At 38.7% G+C, this 25,464-nt stretch overlaps 1 pseudogene; it reads left to right on the top strand.

Annotated features, from left to right (window-relative positions):
* The first annotated feature begins 23,646 nt into the window (after window positions 1–23,646).
* On the top strand, window positions 23,647–24,854 carry LOC138390392 (selenocysteine lyase-like; annotated as a pseudogene).
* Window positions 24,855–25,464: the final 610 nt, after the last annotated feature.

Here is a 25,464-nt window from a genome sequence, read left to right as displayed (position 1 = left end):
ATGGGTTCAGTAACTATTAGCTATAAATTTCTGATGCTCTGACCTGATTCAGCCCTTTCTGATTCTCCAGGCTGTGCTCCTAGGCACTTTGCTGCGTGGACAAGACGCCCTGGGTGCATAATAATGACAAGAGCTAACGGTTAATGAGAGTTCCAATGTAGGGGCTTTTCCTGCTTTGTTGCATCTAACACAGCACCCCTAAAAGGGAGGTACTCTTGTTATCCCGCATTTTCCCCGGGGGGAAACTGAGCCACCACAAGCTTGAGTGACTTGCTGAAAGTCTCACCACTAATAAATGGTAGAGTCAGAATTTAAAGCCAGGGAATCTGGCAAACGTCTCATCTTCCTACTTACCTGGATTATGAGTTGGACAAATAAACTGTAGCTGCTCTCCATCTCGCCATGTGTCTTATTTAGGGCTTCCAGGCGTCCTGCAGTATATGCAGAAGGCTCTGGGTCCACACAGGATTCCCTAACGTTGCATCCTCTGGCATTTCCCACCCCAAGCCCTGCCATTCTTGTTGCCTCTAGGGGCACCTCCCTGGTCCAGTGCTACCTGTGAAGTTCTCTAGTTTCCAGGAGCTTACAGCCCCTGAGATGGTTTATTGCTTCCTCCTCAGTGGGCTCAACCTCTGAACCTTTTAATCCTGCCTGCCTGGGCAGCCCCTCCCTCCCACTTCCCGCAGGACAAGTGCGTCCATGAGGCTGAGTTAATAGCGTCCGTGAGGCAAAATGAAATCCTAACTTTAAGCCTCAAGGCGCACCAGGAAGTCTCATAGACTTTTCGGTCTGGAGAGTTGGCATAACCCTGTGTAAGGGGATTCTTCATCTTGTACAATAAGTTCTGGACAGTCCATTGTCCCAAAGATTAGAATTCTGTTCCCAAGGGTGACCTCTCTTGGCTTTGTTACAGAAAGATCACATGCCAAATTCAGCATCTCAGATGGTAGCTCTGCTGTGTTAGCATTCACATTCCCCCGGGTTAAAAAAATGTCCCTACGTTGTCATTTTTAATGGTCTGATATGTTATTACAAGAAAGTTTGCTTAGAAATTCCTCTATTATTTGGCACTTGGGTCGTTTCCAACTTTTTACTTTTCTACACAGTAGGAAACAGATGGATTTTTTTTTTGTTTGCTTAATTTTTGTTTCATTTACTTCCTTGGAGATAAGTTTCCTAAAGAGGAATAAATAGTCCAGAAGATACTAACATTTTTATGGCATTTGATACAGATCACTTTATCGTTTGTTTAAAAGATTGCACAAGCTCATATTGCCACCAGCAACATATAAATAAGGACCAGTTTCCCCACAGTTCTGTTAACATGGGGGTTATCATTTTTATTTGTTTTTTACTAGTTTAATATTATAGTTCTAGAATGATATATTGCAATTGTTTGAATGTGCTTCTCTTTATTGTTTTCAAGGCTTCATACTTTTCTACATGATGACTGTTCTTCCTTTTTATTTGGGAATAAACTATTCCTCTCCTTTGGCAACTCACAGAGGGGAATCCAGGCACAAACAATATATTTGTATCATCAGTTCTTTCCTGTTTTGGGATAAGCTTCTAATAATTATATTTTTCACATATCTTTTATTTCTACAGCTTTGTTTTATATGTAGCGACTGTAAATTTGAGAATAATCTTTATATATTTATATTTCTCTATTTTTTCCTTAATAATTTTTTATTTCTTCAATAGTTAGACATTTATGATCCTTTCAAACATGAGATATCCATGATATTTTTTTCCATTTTAAAAAGTACTACTAGTATAGGTTTTACTCGAATCCATCTGAAATGTATTATTCAACATGATGTGATGTATTACTCTAAGGTATTCATTTCCTTTGTATTTTCCCATTACTCAAACAATTAGCAAGCATTGAAATCTTTCTGCATTGTTGCGGTGCTTCTGCTTTGTTGTAGATTAAGTTTATGAAATAGAACAGCTATGCTACAGAGATTTATGTTGTATTTTATTTATTCACCCAACACCTACTATCTGCCAGGCACTGTTCTAGGTGCTAAGGATACAGCTGTGAACAAAACAAACGTTCCCCACCTTACAGAGCTATCATTCTGACAGTGGGGGAGACAACTTACAAGACAGATACTAGACGGACAAATAAATGAATAACAACTAAGATAGGAAAGTGTGATAGGGAGCCTGGTATGGGAATGCAACATTGAACTTTTCACTGGGAAGCTTAAGGAGGACCTCTCTGAGAAGACGTCACTTGAGCCAAGCCTAAAGGAGGTGAAGGAATGAGTGTGCACATACGTGGGGGAAAGAGGCTCCAGGTAGAAAGAACCTCAAGCACAGAGGAACGTCAAGTTCCATGACAGGAAGGTGCCTAATGTGTTCAAGGCATAGCAAGAGGCCAGGGTAGCTGCAGCAGAGTGAGTGAGGGACAGAGAAGGGTGGGAGCAGCTCTTTCAGGGCCAGCTTGTACATCATAAGGGCTATGGTGTTTACTCAGAGGGACATGAGAGCCTTTGGATGATTTTGCACAAAGGAGAGGCAGGGTCTGACTTAGCTTACCAGGAACACTCTGGCTGTAGTGCAGAGAAGGTTTTGATAAATGTGCTTTTTGTAATACATTTTAAATCTTGTGAGGGAGTCCTAACTTTTTCCCTATTTTTTCTTATTCTTTAAGATTGCTATCAATTATTCTGCTTCTATAATTATTTTCCAAGGCCTTAAACTAGTATTTCATGAAATCTATTAACTTTGAAAGACTGTCACATTCATTAGATTTTTTTTTCAATAATGATCTGGTATATCTGTCCCTTTGTTCACATCTTCCTTTACTTTTTCTGCTATGGTTTAATAATTTTCTTGGAATAAATCTTGTGGCTTAAGGAAAATCCTCAAGCAGATTATTTTTGGTTCGTGGTTATGAATGGAATATTTCTCTCTTTTTTATTTTATGTTTTTGTTAATATGCGGCTATATTTCACTGACAGATAGAAATGCAATTGTTCTATGTGGGTTTCTTTTGGCTCACATCTTTGCTGAATTCATTTATTATTTATAGTTATTTGGGGGATGCTATTCTTAGAATATTCAGGTATATAATTATGTCAACTGGAGTCACATTTTTTTACCCTTATATTTTTATGTCCTTCCCAAATAGCTATTGCCAACATTTCTAATATCACTTAGAGAAAAATAGCCATGGGTGAACCTTCTGTTCTATTTTTGAGGAGAAGAACTCTCATACATCTCTGGTAAATATGACATTGCTTCTTCAAAATAAGTACATTGCTCTTCTCATTTGAGAATAACAATCTCCACATCTAATTGCAAAGATTTAATGAGGAATAAATATTAAACTTTCTTGGCTGTCTTTTCAACAGCTATTAAAAATATGATTATCCCCATAAAAAGCTGAAATAAAAAATAATAAAAAAATATGATTATTTGCCTAAAATTGCTTTTTTTCCATTCATGATTTAATTTTCCCCATTTTCTCTCTTTTGAAAATGAAAGTTAGCTATAAAGTGCCAAGGAATCCAAATGCAATTATATTTTTATTTTTCTCTTTATTTTTTACCAGCTTTTGTATATCTTTATTATTACATTATTTGGAACTTAACACTTGAGAATTACTAGATGCTCATTGTTCAATGTACGTTGTTCACCTTCATATTTGTAATTATAAAATCTACGTTATTTGATACCATGTTTTTTATATGCTCATGGGAGAACTTAGGATTCTTCCACCATTTTAGTCTTTTTTAAAAAAGTCATATGGTTTTAATTATTTTTCTTATAGGTAGTGAAATGTTATATTTCTCTTTTAGCCCACTCTTTAAACTTATTTTCTCCTTTTAAGGAAGTTATCTCCTTGACATGTAATGTAAGTTATATACTTGTACGATATTTCACTGTCACTTATTTTTATCTTTATTGCATCATTCTTAACTTTCCCTTTTTCTTTAACTGGTCTCTGAAGAGGAACAGCATCAACGTTTGTGAGACTATCTTGACAGTCTGGAATCCTTTTTGAGGTTCTAGTTTTTTAGACAGGATTTGACAGGTATTTGAAGCTAGGCATTTTTTTTTTTTTTTTTCCTACACTGTCTCATTTATATGGGGTAACAAACCTGGGAAGTAGGTATTATATTCATTTTGCAGACTTTGAGGCTGAAGGAGGTTTGTGACTTGTCAATGTTTTACATCTAGTAAGTGGTAGAACCATAATTTAAATGTCACTTTACCAGTTGGTTTTACTTCGATTCATTTACTTTGCCTTTTGATAATGTCCTAGTGGATTACTTTTTCCTAAAAGTTTTTCTGCCTCTTAGACTCCTTTGTCCCTGGCTGTGGTCTTTTGCCTTTATAGGAATCTGCTGTTAAATAGTACCCCACCCTCTCCTTTGGTCTTCAAGAAGAGAGGTGACATGGGTCAATCTCAGTTGCTTATTGGCAAAGGGGAGGCTTCTTTGTGCCTCTCCAAAACCCTGAAGTAACCCCCAGGACAGTGTTTCTGGACATGGCCTGGGGACCACCTGCCTCAGACACATCTTAGAAATTAACTGCTGGTTAACACAACAGATCCCTGGGCCCCGTCTCAGACTTACTGAGCCAGAAATTCCGGGGGTAGGTCCCAGGAATCATAACTATTAATAGGCCCCCTAGGTGTTCTTACGTACACTCAAATTTGAGAACCACTGTCCAAGTTTGACACAGTACACCGCCTGTGGAGGACACACCCTAGGATGGCCCCCCCAAAGAGCCATGTCCTTGCTCCCTTTGAGTCTGGGTGGAAAGTGAGTATGTGAGAATGTGAGCATGAGACTGTCATGTGATTACCTTACATTATATAAGACTCACATTATGTTATCTTACGTTATGTTATATGAGACTCTGTCTTTGGGGACCAGAGAGAGCGATTCTCTTGCTGGTCTTGAGGAAGTAAGCTGTCATGTTGTGAGAGCTACATGCCAGGAAATGGGGGTGACCTCTAGAAGCTGCGAACAGGCCCCAGACAACAACCACAAGAAAACAGGGGCCTCAGCTCTATAACCATAGGAACTGAATTCTGCTAATAGCCACGTGAGCTGGAAGGGGACCTGAGCTCCATAAAAGAATGCAGCCTGGCGGAAATCTTGACTGCCACCTTGTCAAACCCTGAGCAGAGCACCCAGCAAAGCCACACCTGGACTCCTGACCCACAGATGCTGTGAGATAATAAATGCATGTTGTTTTAAGCAGCTAATTTTGGGGTAATTTGTTGCATGGCAATTAGAAAACTAATACACCTCCCTTCTCAAAATTTCAGCACTCAACTTTTTCACAGCATTATTTACAGAACTGGGGGGAGAGGCTGCAAGAAATTGTCTATTTATTTTTTATTTTAAATGTATCTTTTAAAATAGGCGATACACCACTACACATTCATTATAAAATTAACAAGACCAAAAAAAAAAAAAAAAAAACCCACCAGGTATTGGCAAGATTGAGAGCAACTGGAATTCTTATGGTAGGAATGGAAAATGGTACAATCACTTTGGAAAACTGTCATTTCTTTTTTTTTTTTTTTTTAATTTCAGCTTATTATGGGGGATACAAAAGTTCAGGTCACATACGTCGCCCATGTACCGCCTATCCCCCCAATATTTCTTTAAACATTAACATACACGTATCATACAATCTAGCCACTCCACTCCTAAGTATTTACTCAAAAGAAACGAAAACATATTTCCACTCAAATACTTATGCAAAAATGCTCACAACAGCTTTAGTCACATAGTCCGAATCTGTAAACAACCCAAAAGTTCATCAACAGTTGGCTGGATAAACAAAATGTGGTATATTCATACAATAGAACACTATGCAAAAATGAACTATTGGCCGAACGTGGTGGCTTATGCCTGTAATCCTAGCAGTCTGGAGGCCGAAGTGGGAAGATTGCTTGAGCTCAGGAGTTCAAGACCAGCCTGAGCAAAAGCTAGACCCCGTCTTTACTAAAAATAGAAAAATTAGCCAGGTGTCATGGTTCTTGGGCTCAGGAGTTCAAGACCAGCCTGAGCAAGGGCCAGACCTGGTCTCTACTAAAAATAGAAAAATTCGGTGGGCATCGTGGCATGCGCCTGTAGTACCAGATACCTGAGAGGCTGAGGCAAGAGGACTGCTTGAGCCCAGGAGTTTGAGGTTCCAGTGAGCTACAATGACGCCACAGCACTCTACCCAGGACGACAGAACGAGACTCTGTCGAAAGAAAAAAAAAAAAGAAAGAAAGAAAAAAAAAAAAAGAAAAAAAAGAAAGAAAGAAAAAGAAAAAAAAGAAAGAAAGAAAAAAAGAAAGAAAGAAAAAAAAGAGAAAAAAGAAAGAAAAAAGAAAGAAAGAAAAAGAAAAAAAGAAAGTAAGAAAAAGAAAGAAAGAAAGAAAAAAACGAAAGAAAGAAAAAAAGAATGAACTATTGATACACACAACAACACAAATGAATCTCAAAATCATCATACAGAGTGCAGAAGTCAGATACAAAAGATACATACTGTATGATTCCATTTATATAAAATGCAAACTAATCGCTAATGACAGAAAGCAGACCAGTGGTTGCCAGGGGCCAGGGCTGAGAGAGAGATGGACAGCAAAGGTCATGAAGATTCTTTTGGGGATAATGTCAATGTTTTGTATCTTGATCGTGGTGGTGTTTTTACAAGTGTATACAATTTTCAAAACTCATTGTATTGCACATTTTAAATGAATATGGTTTAACTATATATAAATTATTTCTTAATAAAGTTGATAAGGAAAGAATATATATCTATTTTTAATACATCTATGGTACAAAATTCAAAAGGTATAAAAGATGCAAAGTAAGTCTGCCCGATCGCAGAACAACTGCTGTTAACCAGTTTCTTGTGTGCATTTCTAGGGATATTTTTACTTAATATAAATTGCAAATCTTTACATACCAGTACATTAAACAAAACTCTCTCTTTTTTAAAATAGCTGCATAAATATCCATTTATGGTTGTACCATAATTTACAGAGCCAGTCTCTAATTGATGGGGACTAGATTATTTCCAATCTTTTTACAAACAACAATGAGCATAAAATTGCTGGACTAAAGAGTATGTGCATATTTTTAATTTTTAAAGATATTGCTAAATTACCTACCACAGAAGTTCTGTCAATGAATAGTTCCACCAGTGATGAGAGTACCTATTTTTCCACACCCTTTCTGACACAGCATGTTATAAAACTATTCAATTTGACAGGTAAAAAAGTACATACCACCATAATTTTATTTTGTTTCTCATTATGAGTGAGACTGAATATTTTTTCATGTTTTTAAGAGTCGCTTACATTGTGAAACATCCAGATCTGCCCACTTTTCTATTGGGTTGGTGTTTTTTTTCATATTGTTTTATAATATTACAGTTCCCCAGGAAACAGACCCTGAAGGAAAGCTCACATGCTAATGGTTTGTTGGGGGAGCACAGTCCCAGGACAGCAAGTGCGAAGGGGAAAATGGAAGTGAGGGTGAAAAGAAGGGAAAGCAAAAACCAAGAGGGCATGTTATCAAGCTGACCACAGTTTCATGAGGGAACAAGCAATTGTTCAGTTATGCCACTGTCAGGGGTGGGGGTGGGGGCAATGGGGAGGGGAGGATTTTATCTGTCAGTCCCCTCCCACGTGCAGTCTCTCATAGCTCAACGTCTGCCCACAGGGCATTGACTGCTCTGCACTCACCCAGCACAGCCGATGGGAAAGCCAGGTCCCGTGTCCCATGGCATAAGGTTTCATCTGAATCCAAAAGAAGAGAGCATCGTCTCTTCCAGATTTGGGCACAGTGCAACTGTGGCCTTAGCCCAGGCTTCATCCTGGGGGAGGACAAGGCAGGCAGTGATGTTGGAATAAAGTAGTGAGGGCAGTAGCCAAGGCACTCTTTCGAGCAAGCCACTGAGGGGCTGGGGGGCAGGTAGATGTGAGCAATTTTGAAGGGAATGATAGATACAGATATAGTCATATGTAGTTATGGTAATATATATAAAATCATCCTTTTGCTGTATTATAAGCTTCCACTATTCCTCTCTGCCGGTTTGTTATTTGACTTTAAGCATTTATATATATATTTTGGGTCATGCAGAAATGTTTGACTTTTATATAACTGAATTTATCAATGATTTCTATTATGGCTTCAGCCCTTTCCTCCTCTGAGATTATGGAAACAAACAAACAAACAAAAACAAAAACCTCCTATGTTTTCTTCTGGTGCTTCTGGCATTTCATTTTTCAAAGCTTAACTATTTCTGATTCATCTGGGTTTTATTTTACAATAAAGGCATATAGCATGGATCCAATTTTATTTTTTTCCAAATGGCCACACAGTTATCCCTGATGTAAAAGGCCACCTTTATCGTATATTAACTTGACTGACTTTTGAAGACTTCTTATCGAACGTGTTTTCACCTAGTGAGTATGAAGTCTACCAAGCCTAAGGAATGATTTATGGGAGGGGAATCATGCAATTGTAAGCTGGACTTTTTCCTGCACTGTTGTCAACTCTATAGAGGGCAATAGTGGTCAAATAACTGGCAGTTAAAATATAGTTAATAATTCATTTTGTAATACCATGGCCAAAGTCTCATCTTCATTTCACTAAGATGTTGCTGGTTATGGAGACATCGCCCAGTCCTGATGTATTGTGGTTTGAATTAAAGCTTCTTTCCCTGGAGAACGTACTTAAATATAAATGCAGTTTAAGATGTGCTATTTTTACTTGGCATGGTCTGTGGGATATCCTCAAAGGTTTTTAAAGTGCCAAAAAAACAGTAAGACAGGGATGAATAGCAAAAAGGAAAAAACGTGCTTAAAAGAAACTGGACCTCTGAAACACCACTTGCCCTACAGAATTAACCCTTTCCTTGTGCACCCAACCATCCCTACCACCAATATAACTTGTACATCCTTCTGGAATAACCCCAACACAATTTTAATGGCATTTCATTATTTACAGTCCATCCCTCCTGGCTAGACTATAAGTTTCTTGGGGCATAGACTGGAGGAAAACATGCCCATGTTTAATCCTAGGGCTTAGCCTAGAGCCTGAAACAGAGTGGTTGCTCAAAACACATTTCTAGAATTAATGAAATAAACAGCAGGATGAATCAACTAAAATCACCTCCTGTGAAAGCCTGTTCTGACACTCTCCCTCCAATCCCATCTGGACTGTCAGGTCCCACTGTGCCTTTTTATCTAATCACTGATTTCTCCACTTATCTATTTATGTGTGTGTCCTCTCATCAGAGTATGAATTCTTTGAAGACATAGCCTGTCTTAATCATTTCTATATCCTTAGCATGTAATATACACTCAATAAACATTTGCAGAGTGAATGAATGAATGAATTGCGTGACAGAGGCATACTATTAGAAAAGGTCTGAAAGTTGTTAAGAGTAGCTATCGTATCTGGTCTTTGTGTCCAGAAAAGAGAGACTTCTCTTCCCAGAGGAGAAAATGTGATTAAATAGAAAGAACATGTGTTTGGAGGGAGAAGGCCTGAATTCTAGTTCCAACTCCGCCATCTTGGGCAAGTCACTTCTCTTCTCTGAGCTTCAGTTTCCAGGACTGTAAACTGGAAATGGTTAGGACTGGAGACAGCGTTTGGAAAGTCCCACGACAGGGCATGTGCTGTGGCTATTATTATTATTTACATTTATTGTTATTAAGAGGTGTAGGGGGAACACAGAGAAAAAGAGAGCTGTTAAATTCAGAGTCTAGGTAGCTTTAGAGGAGATAGTTTGGGCGTGGAATGGAGCACGAGGGACCTCTAATAATTGTCATGGTGATGATAACCATCAAATATTGAGCACCTACACACATCAGTTCATTAAATCCTTACAACAAACCTCAACGTCAGTAGCATCATCCCAGTTTCCAAAATGAGGAAACTGAATCTCAGAGAACATCTCTGAGTTTCAAGGTCACAGAGCCACTAAATGGTTGAGCTGGGTTCAAACCCAAATCCATCTGATTTCAAAGCTAGCGCTCCAAGGCTTAACTTTTATCTTATTCTGAATAACCTAAGAGCTACAATATTCTGGGAGTAAAACCTAGATTAGAGACCTGTCAAGAGCTTAGACAGTGAGTTGAGCTGGGCTGAGATACTGAGTAAAATGACAAGGCTACAGGTGTCAGCTTCTCATCTTCCTGTGCTTATTTCTCCTACTGTCATTAAAGATGTCTAAGCATTTTAAGCGACATAGCTTGTGCTGGACCAATGGACTATACTGAGTGTGGGAGCTGGTCCTTGGGGGAAAACCTCCACCTGCCCCCATATCTTTAGCAGCAGAAAGTTACCAGTGGTTTTAGGAAAGCTACCTTTCAGAGGACTGCCCTGGGCCTGACTTACCACATGAATGGAGAATTTCACTGGTTTGCATTTCCCCAGTCCACATCAGATGTTTGCCTTAGCATACCATACATTCTCCAAGCTTGCAGGACGTGGAGATGCACCCCAGGCAGGGCTGTTGCAAAGCTTCAATCAGCCGCAGCCTCTTTGACCCCTTCTCTGGTGCACAGGCTCATCCTGGTCAAAGACTTCTCTTTAGCAACAGAAGCAAATTTAGAAACCAATTCTGAATTCCCATGCATTGTTTGCCAGTGTCGCACAAGTCTTCCCTCCTCCAGCCAGATGGTCTTAAATGTGCTTTGACCCTCACAGTTCACAACAAGTTGCAGAGCTCTTAGTAGGTATTCAATAAATATGCCCTGAATTGAGAGGTTAATTGAACAAGAGGCATTTAGCTATATCACCTCTTGGCATCCGTATGAAGTGGCATCAGTATGTGAGAGAGGTTGAGGGACTGAGGAGGAGGGGTGACTTCTTTAAAAGCTCTCAGTCTGTATGTATGCCTCCCCCACAGACAGTCCTCCTGGAAACACGCATAGCCTGCCCTGTGGGTCTGCACCACAGGAGGGCCGTGTAGCAGGGATAAGAACTGGCTTCTCTGAGAGAGCTTTTCCAAAGGACACCATCTATTTACTCAGCAAATATTTACTAAGCAAAACGGGAGGAGGAAGGGCATTCCAGGGAGAGGAAACAGTTTGAACAAAGCTAAAGAGGAGAGAAAAGAGGAGGGTGTGTATGGTATAAGGTGAGCAGTGAAATTCAGGAGATAAAATCTGAAAGGAAGGAGGGAACTGATCAGACAGAGCTTCGAATGCTTGGCAAAGGACTTCGGACTTATTTCAACAGGCAAGAGGAAATCAAAGAAAGATTTTGAGCAAATGATGGACATAATCGAAAGTGCTCATTATGAAAATTAATTTGCCAGTCGATGCCTAAATTGGACTGGAATGAAGAGTAATTACATGAAGCAGCCAGCAATGACTGAGTACTTACTATGGACCCAGCTCTGTGCCAAAATCTTTACATACATTGTCTCATTTAATGAAAGTAATAGATAATGCATTTAAGATTCAGTGCCTGGCCCGTGGTGTTTTCCAATTTTCACAAATCACCCTGTAAATTGAGTCTTATTATTATGTCAGTTTTACAGAAGATTCCTGTATTAGTCTGTTTTCTTTTGTTTATAACAGAATACCTGAAACTGGGTATTTCTAAAAAAAAGAAATTATTTTTTATAGTTATGGAGGCTGAGAAGTCCTAGGTCAAGGGGCTGCATCTGTGGGAGTCTTTTTGCCAGTGGGGACTCTCTGCAGAGCCCCAACGCAGTGCAGGGTATCACACGGCAAGAGGGCTGAGTGTGCTAATGTGCTATCCTCAGGTCTCTCTTCCTCTTCGTATAAAGCCACCAATTCCACTCCCATGACAGCCCATTAATCCATTAACCCTTTAATCCATTAACCCATGAATGGATTAATCCATGAGGGCAGAGCTCACATGATCCAATCACCTCATAAGGGCTCCACCTCTCAATACTGCCCCATTGGGGCCTAAATTTCAACATGAGCTTTGGAGGGAACGAATATCCAAACTACAGCAATGCCTGAGGTTCGACGACGTTAAGTGTATTTTAACCAAAGTCAAACAGCCATCAGTGGCAGAGCTAGGATTTAATTTCAGATTGGTCTGACTCCAAAGCTGACTCTTAAGGTAGGGAAATGCTAGGAAGCAATTTCTGAAGTCCTGGCAAGTGGTGATGCTAGGGGAGGGCAAGAGGGAAGGAGAAGAAACAACGGACACACGACTAAACTGTGGATGCATACCAGGCATGACACGGCAACGGATAAACCTTTGGATATAAAGAGTGGTCAAAGATGCCCCCAAGTTTCAAGCACAGGTGACTGACAAAAAGGTGACACTGTACAAATAATCAAGAACATAGGAGGCAAGATAAGCTATTCTGAATACATTGACTTTGATGTGTTGATGGCATAACCAAGTAGAGATATCTTGCAAACATTTAGAAAAGTTGACATTCCTTACACTCTGTTCCTTATTTATGACTCCTTTCTTTTCTTTTTGAAATTTTTTAATGTGGTAAAATATACATAACATAAAACTTATCATTTTAACCATTTTTAAGGGCCTTTTATTTTCTTAATTAACATAAGGTTGACTTCCAGTTTCTCATTCAACATGTAAGGAGCTTGGAAGTCATCATTACGTGCTAATAATAAGTAAAAAGCTGAACAAACTGAAACATCAACAACTCTTCTGAAATCTGTCATAGACGTGAGGTCATAAGACAAATTACTGTCTCCAAAATTAGAGAGATAGATTCAGAGGATCACAACTTACCAAAGAAGAAACCCATGAGCAGGAACCTCTGTGGGAACCAGAACCAGGGTAGGGAGACCTAAACTCTAGCTGATGAATTGCTAAAGGCTGGGTGTGGACAAGGCTGAGAAAGGAAAATTCCAGTGAGTCCTAGTCAGAAGGGGGATCCCCAAGTTTTTGTGAGTTTTACCTCCAGGAGCTCTCCCAGGTTCTTACAGAGATGTTCAGAGAAAAATCTCTTTATGTTTCTGAGGGAAAGTAACCCTTTTGAAATATTCCAGAGCTTTCTGTTCTTATGAACAAGTCCTGCCTTCAAGGGAAACTATTTCACCAGAGCCTAACCGAATGGCGTGTTATCACAGACTAACCAATCTGGCAGAAGGGAAATACCCAACGCCGGCTCACTGTAGCCACTGTAGACCTCCTGTCCCACATAAACAGGGTGAGGGGCGCAGACTGGGAAGCTCTGTGAAGTTCACAGCCCTGGGGCATAGGCTTATTAAAAAACTGACACCTAATCATATAATCATATTTAATGCTATAGAATGCTTACCCTACCCCCAAACCCCCACATCTTAAAACCACGCCACTAAGGACTATTTACCAGAGTTCTTTTTACCCAGTACATTCTATTTGGCTTTCCATAAAAAATTATAAGACACACCAAAAGGCAAAAAATGTAGTTTTAAAAAACAGAGCAAGCATCTGACTCAGATATGGCAGGGATGTTGGAATTATCAGACTGGGACTTTAAAACAACTATGATTAATACACTAAGAGCTCTAATGGAAAAGTAGGCAACACGCAAGAACAAATGGATAGAGTAAACAGAGAGCTGGAGATTATTTTGTGGTTTGTTTTGTTTTTGAGAGTTGGAGACTCCAAGAAAGAGTTTTTATAAAGCTAGAGGTCAAAAGCACTGTAATAAAAAGGAATAATGCCTTTGATGGGCTCATTAGTACACTGGACATGGCTGATGAATCTTTGAGATTGAGGATATGTCAATAGAAACTTCCAAAGAGAAAAAAGACTGTAAAAAAAAAAAAAAAAAAAGAACAAAATATCCAAGAACTGTGAGACGACTACAAAAGGTATAATGTGTATAAATGGGAATATCAGAAAGAGAAGAAAGAAAGGAACAGAAGAAATATTTGAAGCAATAATGACTGGGAATTTACCTCAAATTAATGTCAGATACTAGATCCAGGAAGCTCAGAGAACCCCAAGCAGAATAAATGCTGCCCTGCCCCAGACAAAACCTATACCTCGGCATATCATATTCAAACTATATAAAATCAAAGATAAAGAAGCCAAAAGGGGAAAAAAATTTACCTATAGAGCAGCAAAGATATGAATTACATTTGACTTCTCAGAAGCCATACAAGCTAGAAGAGAGTGGACTGAAACATTTTAAGTGTTGAGAGAAAAATACACCAACCTAAAATTTTGTAGAATGATAAATTCAGAATGGAAGGAGAAATAGATAGTTGCTTAGACAAACAAAAACTGAGGGAATTTGTTGCCTGCCTTTCTTCAGAAAGAAGAAAAATGATATAGATCAGAAACTCAGATCTACATAAAGAAAGGTAAAGTATCACAGAAGAAATAAGTGAAGGTAAAATTAAAAACTTCTATTTTTCTTATTCTTTTTTTTTTAACTGCACAGGATGTTCCGTGACTATTTTCCTTGTTCTTAATTGATCTAACATATAACAGTTTGTTCAAAATAAAAATAGCAGCAATGTATTCTGTTACAGATGTTTGTGTGTGTGTGTGTGTGTGTGTGTGTGTGTGTATGCTTATGAATATTTATGTGTAAGTACAATGAATGGCAGTAATGATTCAAGGAACTGGGGGGAGGAATTAGGAACAATTTATTATTATAAGGTACTTGGATTGTTCCTGACGTGACACAGTGTTATTTGAAAGTGGACTTGGATTAGTTGTAAATGAATGTTGCAAAATCTAGGGCAACCGCTGAAAGAAGTTAAAAAAAAAAAGTATAATTAATATGCTAAGAAAGGAGATAAAATGGAATCATATAAAATGCTTGATTAAAGCCACAAAATGCAGAAAAAGAATGGAAGACAAAAATAGGAATGAAGAACGAGTACAATGAATAGAAAAGAGTAACTATGGGAGATATTAATCCAACTATATCTATAATCATGTTAAATGCCAATGGTCTAATACATTAATTAAAAGACAGGTTATCAGAGTGGATCAAAAAGACCTAACTATACACTGTGTACAAGAAACCCACTTTAAATGTAAAGACATGTATAGATTAAAAGTAAATGAATAGATAAAATCAAACTATGCCAACACTAATGAAAAGAAAGTATGATAGCTATATTAATTTTAGACAGCAGACTTGAGAACAAGGAAAGTTATTAGGGATAAAGAAAGATATTACATAATGTTAAAGGGCTCAATTCTCCAAGAAGACACAACAATCCTTAATGTGTATGCACCTAAAAACAGCATTAAAATACATTAGGCGAAAATGCATAGAACTGCAAGGAGAAATATAAGAAACCACTATTGTAGTTGCAGACTTCAACACCCCTCTGTCAGAAATGGACAGATCCAGCAGGCAGAAAATCAGTGAGGACATACTTGAACTCAATAGCACCGTTAATTAACTGGATATAATTAACATCTATAGACTACTTTATTAAAAAAACAGCAGAATACACATTCTTCTCAAACTCAAATGGAACATCTACCAAGATAGACCACATTCCAGACCATAAAACACATTTTAACAAATTTAAAAGAATAGAAATCATACAATGTCTAACCTCAGACCACAACAGAATTAAACTAGAAATCCATAACAGAAAGATAGCTGAAAAATTCCAAAATACTTGAGACTAAATAGCTCACTTCTAAATAACACATGGATCAAAAAATAAATCTCAAAAGAAATTTTAAAGTATTTTGAACTAAATGAAAATACAACTTATCAAAATTTGTGGGATGCAATGAAAGCAGTGCTTAAAGGGAAATGTATAGCAATAAATGCATATATTAGAAAATAACAAAGATTTAAAATCAATAATTATTATGTACTGAATGTTTGCGTCCCTCTAAAATTCATACGTCAAAGCCCTAACCTTGAATGTGATGGTATTAGGAGGTGGGGCCTTTGGGAAATAATTAGATTTCGATGAGATCATGCAGGTGGAACCCCATGATAAGAAGAGGAAAAAGCACCAGAGCTTCCTCTCTCCACCATGTGAGGACACAGCAAATAGGCAGCCATCTGAAATCCAGGAAAAGGACCCTCCCAGAACCTAATCACTTGAACTTTCCAGCCGCCAGAACTGTCAGAAATAAATGTCTGTGGTTTAAGCCACACAGTCAGTGGTATTTTGTTATAGCAGCCTGAGCTGACTAAGACAATAATCTAAACTTACACTTTGGGAAACTAAAAAAAGAAGATTAAATTAAATACAAAGTAAGCAGAAGAAAAGAAATAATAAAAAATAGAGGAGAAATCAATGAAGTTGAAAGAGAAAAATCAATAAGTAAAATCAATGAAACCAAAAGCTGGTTCTTTAAAAATTCCATAAAATTGATAGGCCTCTAGCCAGGCTAACTAAGGAAAAGTTAGAGAAGACCCAAATTATTAATATCAGACACGAAGGAGAGGACATCACTACAAATGCTTTGGACATTTAAAGGATAGTAAATGAGTACATGACCAACTAAATGAGTACATGAACAGCTAATAAATTAAGACCAGAAAAGGAAATAAAAGGTATTTGGATCAGGAAGGAAGAACCAAAACTGTCTTTGTTCACAGATGACATACTTGTCTATGTAGAAAATCTAAAAGAATCAACAAGATTGCAGGATACAATGTTGATGTACAAAAGTCAGCTGCCTTCCTATATACCAGCAATGAACAAATGGAATTTGGAATTTAAAACACAATATTATTTACATTAGCACCTCCCAAAATGAAATACTTAGGTAAAAATATAGCAAAATATGTGCAAGATCTGTATGATGACAGAAATCAAAGACTAAATAAGTGGAGAGAGATTTTTGTGTTCATGAATAGGAATACTCAATATAGTCAAGATATAAGTTCTTCTCAACTTGGTCTATAGATTCAACACAGCTCCAATCAAAATTCCAAGAAGTTATTTTGTGTGTATTGATAAACTTATTTTAAAGTTGATAAAGAAAAGCAAAAGACCCAGAACAGTCAATACAATATTAAAGGAGAAAAACAAAGTTGGAGGATGAACATTACCTGACTTCAAGATTTACTATGAAACTACAATAATCAAGACAATGTTGTACTGGTGGAAAAATAGACATAGGTTAATTGAACAGAATAGGAAGTCCAGAAACAGTCCCACATAAATATAGAGAACTGATTTTTTTTTTTTTTTTTTTTTTTTTTTTTTTTTTTTGTTGAGACAGAGTCTCACTTTGTTGCCCAGGCTAGAGTGAGTGCCGTGGCGTCAGCTTAGCTCACAGCAACCTCAAACTCCTGGGCTCAAGCGATCCTACTGCCTCAGCCTCCCGAGTAGCTGGGACTACAGGCATGCGCCACTATGCCCGGCTAATTTTTTCTATATAGATTTTTAGGTGTCCATATAATGTCTTTCTGTTTTTAGTAGAGACGGGGTCTCGCTCAGGCTGGTCTCGAACTCCTGACCTTGAGCAATCCACCCGCCTCGGCCTCCCAGAGTGCTAGGATTACAGGCGTGAGCCACCGCGCCCGGCCTGAGAACTGATTTTTAACAAAGGAGCAAAGGTAATTGAATAATGAGATTCTTTTCAACAAATGGCACTGGAACAAGTAGACTTCCACTTGCAAAAATATGAATCTAGACACAAACTTTACACCCCTTACAAAAATGAACTCAAAATGGATTATACACCTAAATGTAAAATGCAAACTCCTAGAAGGTAACATAGGAGAAAATGTCACATGGAGGAAATCTAGATGACCTTTGGATATGGCAATGACTTTATAGATACAACATCAAAGGCAGGATCTATGAAAGAAATATTGATAAGCTAGACTTCACTAAAATTAAAAACTTCTGCTCTGTGAAGGAAACTGCCAGTGTTACTGAGCCATTAGTGGGCTTGCTGCCTGAAGCCAATACCACAGCACCAGCTTTTGAGAAAAGAAAAATTTTATTCCAAGTTGACTGGCAAAGAGACAGGAGGAAACACTCAAATTTGTCTCCCTGAGCTGGAGGCTGGGTCGAGTTTTATAAGCATAAGTTAATGAGGCACGATCTGATTGGATCTTGCAACTATGCGATGCCAGGAGCCATGATCTGACTGGATCCTGCCATGGGGTGACACCAGGCCTCAATCTGATTGGATCCTGGATCCTGCTATGCAGTGTCCACTTCTTAATTTAGTCCCCTCTCCTCCTTCTGAACACTTAGGTTCTGCTCATGGTTGCACTGCTTGGTTCATCTGGGCATGCTTGGGTCACATGACTTTCAACCTGGGTGTCCATGGCAACCGAAAAACAACTCACAACTTTATTACATAAAAGTTGAGCTAGATTGTTCTGATGCAGTTACTTCAAGAGAATGGGAAGACAGGAATGTAAAATGGTACAGCCACTGTGGAAAACAATATAAGTTTTCCTCAAAAAATTAAAAAGAAAATTACCATATGATCCAGCAATTATACTTCTGAGTATATACCCAAAACAATTAAAGGCAGAGTCTCAAAGAGATGAACACCCATGTCCATAACGGCATTATTCACAACAGCTAAAACATGGAAGCAACCTGTTATCATTTGGGTATTTGACCCTCCAAGCCTCATGCTGAAATTTGATCCCCAATGTTGGATGTGAGGCCCAGTGGAGGTGTTTAGGTCATGGGAGCAGATCCCTCATGAATGGATTGGTGCCATCCTCAAGGTAATGAGTTCTCACTCTCTTAGTTTCCCCATGAGCTGGTTGTTAAAAAGAGCCTAGAACCTTCCCCCTCTTGCTTACACTCTCTCACCGTGTGATCACTGCGCATGCCAGTGCCCTTTCACCTTCTGCCATGAGTGGAAGCAGCTTGAGGCCCTCACCAGACGCAGATGCTGGTGCTGTGCTTCTCATACAGCCTGCAGAAACATGAGCCAAAGAAACCTCTTGTCCTTATAAATTACCCAGCCTCAGGTATTCCTACCTAGCAACACTAAGTGGACACAACCCAAGTGTCCATCAATAGATGAATGGATAAGGTAAGTGTGGGATAGCCATACGATGGAATATTATACAGTTTTTAAAAGGAAGGAAATTCTGACATATGCTACAACATACGTGAACTTTGAAGATATTATGCTAAGTGAAATAAGCCAGTCACAAAGAGACAAATACCGTATGATTCCATTTATATGAGGTACTTAGAGTAGTCAAACCCACAGAGACAGGAAGTAGAATAGTGGTTGCAAAGGGCTGGGGAAGGGGAGAATGGGAGTTATTGTTTAATGGGTATAGTGATTTAGTTTTTGCAAGATGAAAAGTGTTATGGAGATAGATGGTGGTGATAGTTGCACAACATTATGAATGTATTTAATACCACTGAACTGTACACTTAAAAATAGTTAACATGGTAAATTTTATGTCATGTGTAGTTTACCACAATAAAAAATTGGGAAAAAATAATGAGAAGATAAGCCACAGACTAGGAAAAAATATTTGCAAAAGACATATCTGACAAAGGATGGTTATCCAAAATATACAAAAAATTTTTAAAACTGAATAAGAAAACACCCTGATTTTTAAAATGGGCAAGAGACCTGTACACTCAGTCACTTCATCAAAGAAGCTATACAGATGGCAATTAAGCATATAGAAAGATGCTCAACATTACATGTCTTGAGGGAATTTCAAATGAAAACAATGAGATTACCACTATACATCTCCTAGAATAGTCAAAATCCAGAAAATGGACACCACCAAATGCTTGGGAGGAAATGCAGCAATAGGAACCCTCATTCATCGCTGGCAAGAATGCAAAATGGTATAGCCACTTTGAAAGATAGGTGAATTTTTACAAAACTAAACAAACTCTTACCATATGATTCAGCAACTGTGCTCCTTGGTATTTACTCAAGGAGTTGCAAACATGTCCATACAAAACCCCACACATGCATGTTTATAGCAAGCTTTATGCATAGTTACCAAAATTTGGATGTTAGATGTCCTTAAAGTAGGTGAATGGATTAAATGTGGTACATCCAAACAATGGAATATTATTCTGTGCTAAAAAGAAATGAGCTATCAAGACATGAAAAGATATAGAGAAATCTTAAGTGCTTATTACTCAATAAAAAGAAGCCAATCTCAAAAAGCTACATACTATATGATTCCAACTACATGACATTCTGGAAAAGGCAAAACAATGGAGACAATAAAAGGATCTGTGACTGCCAGGGCTCATGGGGGTGGGAGTGATGAACTGGCACGGAGGATTTTTAGGACAGTAAAACTAGTCTACATGGTACGATAGTGGTGAACACATGTCATTATATATGTGTGAAAACCTGTAGAATGTACAACACCATGGGTGAGCCCTAATGCAAACTATAGTCTTTGGGTGATAATGATGTGCTAATGTAAGTGTCATCAATTGGAACAAACATGTTCATGGTGGGCAAGGCTGTGCATGTCTGGGGGCAGTGGGTATAGGAGAAATCCCTGTGAACTTAAAACTACTCTAAAAAATCGTCTATTTTAAAAATATTTAGGTAAAGTTAAATTGATGTGTGCGTATGGATTTTAAAATTTTAACACATGTATAGATTTGTGTAACCACCGCCATAATCAGGATATAGAATAGTTCCATCACCCCCAAAATTCTCTCATACCATCTATTTGTAATCAAACTTTCTCCCTACCTCTAACCCCTGCCCATCACTGATCTGTTCTCCATTACAGAAGAATGTCACATAAATGGAATCACACAGTAGGCAACTTTTTATGGTAGCTTCTTTCACTCACCCTGCCTTTGAGAGTCATCAAAGTTGTTTCATGTATCAATAGTTTCTTCCTTTTTTAATCCATTGTGTGGATGAACCACAGTTTGTTTATCCATTTAACTTGTTGAAGAACATTTGGATTGTTTCAATTTTTGGCAATCATGAAGAGAGCTGCTATAAATATTCTTATACAGGTTTTTGTATGAACATAAATTTTTATTTCTCTAGAGCAATTACCTGCAAGTGCAATTGCTGGGTCATATGGTAACTTACGTTTCATTTTATAAGAAATTGTCAAACTTTTCCAGAGTGGCTGTACCATTTTGCATTCCCACCAGCAATGTATGAAAGTTCCAGTGTGGGAGAGCATCCTCATCAGTACTTTGTATTGCCAATATTTTTACTGTAGCCATTCTAACATGTATTATGATCATGGTATCTTATTGAAGTTTTAATCTGTATTTTCCCAATGGCTAATTATATTGAACATCCTTATTTTCTTTGTATATCCTTTTTGGTAGTGTCTAAGTCTTTTACTCATTTTTTGACTGGGATGTTTGCTTTTTTTTTTTTTTTGCAGCCCAGTTCCTAACAGGCCAATGATGTTTACTTTCTTATTGCCAAGTTTTGAGAGTTCTTTACATATTCTCCATTCAAGTCCTTTGTTTTTATATGATTTGCAAATATTTTCTTCCAGTCTGTATCCAGTCTGTAGCTTGTGTTTTCATTCCTCTTAATTGTGTATTTTACAGCAGTTTTTTAAAACTTGGATGAAGTCCAGTGTTTCCATATTTTTCTTATATGGATCATGCTTTTCTTGTCATGTCTTAGAACTTTTTGCGTAATTCCAGGTCATTAAGATTTTCTCCTGTTTTCTTCTAAAAGTTTTGTGGTTTTATGTTTTACATTTAAATCCATGATCCATTCTGAATTAATTTTTGTATAGGTATGAGGTTTAGATTGAGGTTTGTTTTTCCACATATGGATGTCCAGCTGTTTCAACATAATTTGTTAAAAAGACTATCCTTTCTCCAGTGAATTGCCTTTGCACCTTTGTAAAACATCAGTTGGCCACATCTGTGTATGTCTATTTCTAGACTCTTTATTCTGTTTCATCGATCTGTTTCTTCTGTTTCTAATAGCACAATGTTTTGATTACTGTAGTTTTGTAGTATGTCTTAAAATCAGGTAGTGTGATTCATCCAACTTTATTCTTCTTTTTCAAATTGTTTTAGTTATTCTAGTTCCTTTGCCTTTTTGTGTAAACTTTAGAATCAACTTGTCTATATCTACCAAAATTTGCAGGGTTTTGACTGTAATTGAGTTAAATTTATTTATCAATTTTTAGAGAATAGAATTTACACTCTATTGAGTTTTGCAATCCCTGAACATGATATGTCTCTTGATTTATTTAGATCTCCTTTGATTTCTTTCATCAATGTTTTATAGTTTTCCACATATAGATCCTGGATATGTTTCAGGAGATTTGTATAAAATATTTATATAAAATAAAAAATTTCATTTTTTTTAGCTATTGGAAATGCTATTGGTTTTTTTAATTTTGGTTTTCAATTTTTATTGCTAGTATATAGAAATATGATTGATTTTTACATGTTGACCTTACCTCCTGCAACCTTGCTAAACTCAGTTATAAGGATGTGTGTGTGTGTATGTATGTATGTGTGTGTGTGTATATATGTGTATTGGGGCTTTTCTACATAAACAATCATGTCCTATGTGAATAGAGACAGTTTTATTTCTTCTTTTCCAAACTGTGTGTCTTTTGTTTCTTTTTTATCATAAATGGATGTCAAATTTTTTTTGTCAAATGTTTTTATGCATAAATTTCTATGGTTTTTTTCTTTAAAATACAAATATGGGAGTTACATTGATTGGTTTTCAAATATGGAACAAGCCTTGCATTCATGGGATAAACCCCACTTGGGCATGTTGTATTATTCTTTTTTTTAGTATATTGCTGGATTTTATTTCCTAATATTCTGTTGAGGATTTGCATGTCTATATTCATATTGGTCTGTAATTTTCTTTCCTTATAGTTTCTTTTTCTGGGTTTGGTATAAAGATTCATTAATTTTTAAAAGGATGGAACTTAAATGACTAGGATTCTGCAAACATCCCGTAAAAGACACTTCCTGGTAGCATTTGCTTGTCTGTGAGTTGGATATAACTATGTTTTGCTCCTGAATCTAAAATACAGATGATAGTCACGTTATCCTCAGTGATAACTGACTTTTGCAGTCTCACTGTCTTATCACAATTGTTAAAACTGCTCTTTCCTGCTGACACATTTTCAATGATTGATGCAACAAATGTTCATATTTTCCTACAGCTGCACCATCAACCTGATCAGTTTTTCTTCTTGTTTTGCAGCTGCACCCAAAACGGGACAAAATCTACCAACCAAGACCCTGTGTATTTCACAACCATAGGGATTTCTAGGTAGCTTAGGGCATTTCTCCTTCCTTTCCTTCCAGAAAAGCACAAATAGTTCAGGTAACCCCAAGCCTCTAGGTAAGAAGGGCATTTGGCTGAGTTGACTACCCATCTGAGGCCTGTGGTCATTCAGGGAAAGGCCACCCCAGCTCATCAGCTGGGGCATGTGCAAACAAACAGAGGGGGAAATTTTCACCAGGCAGCCCCTCTGCAAGTGGTGGGAGGAATAGACAAGAAGTTAGTTATTCATTTGTCTTGTTTCGTTTTCAAAAAAATTGTTTTTAACTTTCTCCTAAATATCAAATAGATATAGTCCTAATGTGGAGGGTCATCTATGAAATAGAGTGGGAAATAAATAAATAATAAATACATTAAGCCCCGCTCCTGGGCTTGGCTCGCATGGAGGGTTTGGGCAGTGCAGGGGGACAGGGGACAGCGTGGGAGGGTGCGCCAGCAGCCTGGCAGTGGCTGGGTGGGATGGAGGTGGCCGTGGCTCCAAGGAGGAGTCTGCCTGATGGACAAGAGAAGAGTCTGCAGGAAAGTTTGTGTGAACTATAATGTAACCACTTCCCTGGAGCCAGAAGTTATCCAGGCCATGACTGAAGCCGTGCCGGAAGCCCGGGGAAGTCCCAGCAGTCCTTACCTGGCAGTGTGATCTTAAGCAAATTATTCCACCATCCTTTCATGCTCCTGTCTTCCCGAGTGGGAAGCAAGGCAGATGGCTGCAGCTTCCCGTCTCCTCTGGCATCGGGTAGAAAGGCCAGGGATATTATATATGCAGCTCGGGAAAGCCTTGTGAAAATGATAGGTGGGAAACTTCGAGATGTCATCTTCACTTCCAGGGCATGGAGTCAAATAATTTAATAATCCGTTCTGTGGTGAAGCGCTGCCATGAAAACCAAACCCCAAAGGGGGATATGGTAGAGCACAATAGCCCAGTGGAGGGAGCCAAACCCCACTTTATTACTTGCACAGTGGAGGGAGACTCCAGCCCGGAGCCCTCCCTGGAGCACCTGGTGAAAGAACAAGTAGCCACGGTCACCTTTGTCTGGGTGCCCACAATGGATGAGCAGGGAGAGGCTGACGACATCCTCGGGTCTGTCCGCCTGACCTTATGCCTTGTGACCATCATGCTGGCCAACAACGAGACTGGCACCGTCATGCCCATCCCTGAAATCATCAGCACATGAAAGGCCTGAACCAGAGACAGCCAGCTGCCAGGCTGCCTCACATTCTCGTGCACACAGACACCGGGCAGGCTTTGGGGAAAAGGCATGTGGATGTGGAGGACCTGGGTGTGGACTTCCTTACAATCGTGGGGCACGAGTTCTGTGGTCCCAGGATTAGCGCGCTTTACGTACGAGAGCTGGGTGAACTTACCCGTCTGCACCCAATCCTGTCTGGAGGTAGACAAGAATGGAATTTCAGGCCAGGGACAGAGAACACCCCAAATGATTGCCAGCCTTGGGAAGGCCGCTGAGCTGGTGACCCACAACTGTGCCGCTTATGAGGGCCACGTTGAGCAACGTCTGAGACTACCTGGAGGAGACACTGGAGGCTGAAGTTGATAAAAAGAGAATCCATTTAAGCAGCCAGTTGCCGGGTCCCTGGTTGCTTCCCAATACCTGTAACTTCTCTATCCTAGGACCCGAGCTTCAGGGCCTCATGGTGCTCACACAGTGCTGGATGCTGCTGGCCAGTATGAGGGCCACATGGCACTAGGACCACAGGGACCTCGTCCCAGGTGCTGCTGAGCTATGGCTTCCTGTTCAAAGTGGCCAGGACCCACTCAGGCTCAGCGTGGGCTGCAGCAACCCCGGCACTGAGGTGGACCTTGCTGGAGGGCCAGGCCTAGCACGAGGGCCACCCTCTCCGCTCTGCTCCTAGGAAGCCAGGTGCCAGGGCACCCGGGCACTTCACCTTCCACGCTTGGGTGTCTGTCTCATTTCTCCGAATCTTCATTCTGTCCTGGAGTATCTGACTCCAGGGTCATTCCTGAGGTGGGGAATCAGGTCGTCTCGAACTCAGCTTCCATCTTAATTTTATTTTATCTTCACAAAATGTTCTGTGGCATTCTGATACACATCACATGTCGATATTTATATGGGAGTAGTTTTCAGTGGAATAACATTTTTAATATGTGTTTTTAAGGTACAAAGAACTACATGATAATATTGAGGAACCGATTGCCAGAAATTAAATTAACTGAAGTTTTCAGTGCTTAGCAAAAATAAATAAATAAATACATTAAAATAGTTAAAATTCATGTAGTGCTTTTTATATGCCAGGGACTGCTCTAAGAGCTTTACGTCTATTAATGCATTTAATTCTG

Source organism: Eulemur rufifrons, chromosome 8 (genome assembly GCF_041146395.1).
Source record: "Eulemur rufifrons isolate Redbay chromosome 8, OSU_ERuf_1, whole genome shotgun sequence".
NCBI lineage: Eukaryota > Metazoa > Chordata > Mammalia > Primates > Lemuridae > Eulemur > Eulemur rufifrons.
Note: the sequence above shows the minus strand (reverse complement) of the source record. Positions and strands in the feature narration are given on the sequence as shown.